We start from the raw sequence: 5,427 nt of genomic DNA, 5'->3' as shown, positions 1-5,427 counted from the left end.
GGAGGGAGACGGGGGCGGCCGGGATTTAAGGCGGCTCTGCAGGGCCCCCGCCCCGGCCGGTCCCGGCGCCGCCCGCAGCCGCGCAGGTGCGGGAGGGGCGCGGGGCGGCTGCGGGAGGGTATCCGCCCTCGGCCCGGCGCTGCCCGACGGGGTTCCGAGGTGGAGGCAGTTCTGTGCTTACTGCCGGGTTTGTCCGGGCGAGGGTTTGGGGACTTTGTTTATTTGCAACAGCTTCCTTGCTGTTGATTTTGTTTTGTCGGGTTTTGGGGTGGGTTAGGAAAGCTGCACAGTGCCGAGGTTTGAACGCGCTCAGAGCTCAGAAACAGCAAAATATCAGTCGGTGGTGCCAAAAGAGAAATTCCTCCTGCAGGAAGCATGGAACCCTTTGATGCTTGCTGCTGTTACACGACACGGCTTTATGCAATCGCTCTGCTGGCCTCCTGCAGCATGCACTTAATGATTACCTGGCTGCTGCTGGGCAGGTTGGTTTCTTCTCGGGTCATAATGAGGAGCACCTGTAGCCTACATTTAATTCAGACATACAGAAGGCTTCTCTGACCCTGATGGAGAGCTGAACGTGGATTGCTGATGTTGCTTTACATGAGGGTAGTTTGCTTAGAGGAGCACTGCCCCCCATCAGTTACTGTTGACTCTTAAAGTTTTTGACATCATGGAATCATTAGCATTAGAAGGGACCTTAAAAGGCCATCTAGTCCAATTCCCCTACAGTGAACAAGGATGTGCACAGCTAGATCAGCTTGCCCCGGCCATTGACCACCACGCTCTGGACTCGATCCTGCAGCTGGTTCTTTGTTCATTGAACAGTCCACCCATCAAATCCATATCTCTCCAATTTGGAGAGAAGAATGTCGCGTGGTACTGTGTCAGAGGCCTTACTGAAGTCCAGATAGATGACACCGGTGTCTCTTCCCTTTACAGCATCGTAAAAGGCCATTGTGTTGGTCAAGGATTTGCCCTTGAAGCCATGCTGCTTCTCCTGTATCACCTCCCTGTCTTCCATCCTTTCTTTCCTTTAAGTGAAGAAAGAGCATATGGTTATAGCCACACTTGTAAGAAATATAGCTTACGCTGTAGAAAGAGAAGCATACAGGATGTGCCTGCCCTGCAGTGCACACCCAGCAGCACAGCAGGCAGTGTGTCCCTACTGGGGGGACACTGGCCTGACCTTGTTGGCCAAGCACATCCTATATGAACTGTGTGCCTTTTGTGTACAATAGTAAACAACAGGCCTCAAATGTCTCTTCCTAGAAGGAGACATCCAAGTGAGAAGTGCAGAATGAGAGAGACTGCAAGCTTTCCTAGCAGTTCAAGATAGGTATGCTACGTGGGTCCCATTGGCTTCCACTCCTGTTATCTCAGAATTCAAGGCCTCCCTTAAGCCAAACATGACAAAAACTGTCACACAAATACCCTAAAAAATGAAAACAGAGAATTCATTGTGGTGAGTACAAATGTTTCAATTCACCCCACAAAGACGGAGTTCCAAACAGTTGCTTCACAGGAGCTTCTGCACTGGTCTGTTTGCATCCACAAAGCTGATGTATTAAGGATGATCTTTGAGGGAGCTTTTTGTCACCATCCCAGTGTCAAGAACAGAAGCTCAGCTCAGAGGGTTTGGAGTTCCTTTTTGGGCCCATGTCATAGGAGAGCTGATAAGACAGCAGGGCTACTAACAGCAAATGCTCCTCAGAGATAGAGCTTCACCTTCTTTCTGTAAAGCTTTGTACTTGGAGGAAGCACGATGTGTTTTCAAGGCATAACAGAAAACGTGGGGAGCCTCACTTCAAACAGTTAAGCTACATGTGGTGATTAGAAAGTACGGTATGTGACTTCTGACTTCTGTAAACTGGGCAGGTTAAAACTATGAATTATTCCAAGAATGTGTTCCAGCACAAACATCTTGGCTGTATGGGCGGACATTTTAATTGATGGGTATCTCACTCTGTCATTAATTAAGTGCCACAAAGAAGAGCTCAGCTAAAGGTCTGGGGGAAGTTGGTACAATTGTTTTCTTGAGGCCCTGGCAGAGAAAGGTGATGAGGAGACTTTGATCAAATGAAAAAGAGATAACAACTATTGATTATTAATGACTCAGAACCTGAGCTAGGTGTGAAGATTAAAAAAAAAAAACAAATTAATGTTTGTTTAGATCTGTGTATTTAAAACATCTTGGCAGATGCTTTTGGCTCAGTATTTCAAACTGGAAGAACAGTAGTAAGCATGAAGAAACTGCACATGTGCAGCTGGTCACTGAGTAGCTATTACTGTGCAGAAAAGTGAAAGCTGATTCAGGTAATGCATTAATTGCGATATGAACAGAAATGAATGGTTTTCCTTCCATATCCACGCTTTCTTTGGGCTTCACAGTGACAGTAGGCAAGCATTGGTTGCTTATCGGTAACTACTCCTCCCATGAAAAGTTTATCATCACATTCTAGGTTGTGAATCCGAGGGAATTATTAGTAATTAGTAATCAGATGGTGCATACAAAAGCTTTTCAGAGCGTACCTGCCCTTTCTGATGTAACTGAGGCATCCTACTAAAACCATGAACATTCAGATAAGGAAGGAAATAACACGAGCTCACCGTGACCTTTCCCATAATACAGTATCATTTCATTTCTTGAAGATAGGGCGTGCTGCTAGGGTGAATGCCTGGTTGGATGGCAGAAAAGGGATCACGAGGCTGAGGGGAGGCCCGATGGCAGCTGCAGCTCCTCACAGGGAAGGGAGGACAGCACTGAGCTCTACTCTCTGTGACAGCGACAGGGCCCGAAGGAACGGCGTGGAGCTGTCAGGGGAGGGGCAGCTGGGGGTTACGGACAGGGGCTGCACCAGAGGGCGGTGGGCATGGAACGGGCTGCACAGGGCTGTGGGCACGGCCCCCAGTGCCGGAGTTCAGGAAGCATTTGGACACTGCCCTCAGATGTAGCATTTGATTTTGGGTGGTGCTGTGTGGAGCCAGGGGTTGGACTCCATGATCCTTGTGGGACCCTTCCAACTCAAAACGTTCAATGATTTTGGGCCTGGGGACACCACGACGGGCCTGCAGCAGCTCAGCTGTGTGCAACCATGATCAGGCCCAGCCAGCCCCAGCAGCTAGGTGCTGTACGTGCTAAGCTCTGAACCTGGGGTGCCCAATGAGTATAAACTTTGCCCCCATAGCATACAGATCTGCTACCTCAGGAGCACATCAAACCAGATCAGGGGTGTGTGCAGAAAGAGCTGAGCTGTGTCGGGCAGGGCTCTCCCTTCAGGAGCAGGCCCGCTGTCATCTGCAGCCCAGAGCGGAGGCAGCTCCTCTGGCAGGTTGCCCGTGCTCACACTGTGTGGGTGCAGGGCAGAGAGGAAAGTGGGAAGGAGGGCCTAGACCTTTATATAAATAAAGCAACTAAAGTAAGCTTTATTTACCTGGAGCCGCCCTGGTCTGATGCCAAAAATCTGTGGCTCATTAGCAGTGCCTGTGGCAAGAGGTAGTTAACCAGACGGGTGCAGACCCAGTGAGTTAATGATACATGATACATTGTAAAATCACTTCTGTCAAAAGTGTTTTTGTATTTTTCCTCAAAACACAACTTGAGGTTAATAGCTCATCGTTAAGAGTGTTTATTTTCAGCTTGTTTACTCTCCAATAACATTGTCTTCCCTGCAGCGCCTGTCATGTTCCTCCATAATTTACTGCTAAGGAGGGTGGATGAGCAGCCCCACGTGAGCACCTGTGGGAAATGGGTGCCCTCCTCAGGACCAAGGACTGTCCCTGCTCTGCCAGGGTTTGCCCCTCTCCCACTTCCTCCTCATAGCCATCTTGCATCATGACGGCACCTCCGCTGGTGTTCCCTTCCTGGGGGAATGTGAGGGGAAGCTGTTCTGTGCAAAGCCGTGACTGAAAAGGGGAAGTGGAAGTGCAGAGCTGTGTGGAAAAACCATTGCAAGGAGGTGCTGAAGGCCTTGATTTCAGGCTTGGAGGTGAGTCCATCTCTTCTAGCCTTGAAATACCCCTGCAGCCTGGCCCTCAGCGTCCAAAGCACACCACAACCAGCAGACACGGAGAGCACACACTGTGCTGTGTTTGAGTGGTGCACCAGCAGAGTGGCTGGGCAAGCAGAAATGCAGTGACCCCAAAGCTGCTGCTGAGCCCCAGCCAGCCCTTGGGCAATGCCCTGCTGGGCCAGTGGAGCCCGGTGTGCCGGTGAGGGCACTCCCAACAGTAGCGTGGGGCAGGCAAACAGGAGTGCTGGCTGAGTATGAAGGGTGGCTGGTGAGGGAAGTAGGGCACAGCAGGGGAATTCCTAACTCCAAGCCGCGATGGGGTCCTTCCTACTGGAGAGAAACAGGCAACTTTGAAACCTGGTAGTATATTTAAGAAAAAAAGACAAACAAAACTATACTGCACTCACTTGGAATTCAAGCCTTTCCCTGTGCAGTGTGTCACCAAGGGCAATGCAGGTTTGCTGAGTGTCATTTGAAGCATACCAAAATCTCTAATGCAGCTCTTCACTGAAGAGTTTGTTTACTTTGTACTTCCACAATGATATTGTTCTTCTGAAACATCAGATTCACATTGAGACCTGATATCCCTGAGTGAACGTTTGGGCTTTTCAATGCATCACATCTTTTAAAGTGTTATCTTCAGCATGTTTTTAAGCAAAGTGTACTTAGATTTTTTTTTTCTAAGGATGGCACATTGGAGTCCTACCAGGGCAACAGATACAAAGACAGGATGAACAATCTTGTAAACTTATGCAACCAGTCCTACAAAATGAATCATGGTGTTGACAGAAAACTGCGAGTACAAATGTCATCTCTTGACCAACCCGTGTTTTGACTCGAGAACATGTTATAGACTTATAGAGTCAGAGCGTGGCTTGGGATGGAAGGGACCTCAAAGGTCATCTAGTTCCAGCCCCCCATCATGGGCAGGGTTGCCAACCTCTAGATCAGACTGCCCAGGAGTCCAATCAGCCTGGCCTTGAACATCTCCAGGGATGGGGCATCCACAGCTTCTCTGGGCAGCCTATGCCAGTGCCTCACTGCCCTCTGTGTGAACAATTTCTTCCCAGTGGCTTAAAGTGACCCAATATTTAGGAACTGGTGTGATCTATCTTAGAGTTGTGGAGATTATGGTTCATGTGGTACACACTCTGCTAAAGATATTTTTTTCCTCTTAAATCTTATAAGACTGGATGCTCACATTTTCAAGGGAAAACATCCTGTTACACTGTACATCATTCTTGGGATGGGGGTTTACTTAGAAAATAATACATTACTGTTGATCTCAGTGGTTATATTCTTTTTTTCTTTGTTTTTTGTACTCCCTTGGGCAAGTAATTTCCCTTGAGCAAGTAATAGGGATGGGATGCCCCTTCACCTTCCCACAGTTGCAAAGCCCAGGGTTTGCACTTATTGG

The sequence above is a fragment of the Gallus gallus genome, chromosome 1 (assembly GCF_016699485.2).
Source record: "Gallus gallus isolate bGalGal1 chromosome 1, bGalGal1.mat.broiler.GRCg7b, whole genome shotgun sequence".
NCBI lineage: Eukaryota > Metazoa > Chordata > Aves > Galliformes > Phasianidae > Gallus > Gallus gallus.
Note: the sequence above shows the minus strand (reverse complement) of the source record.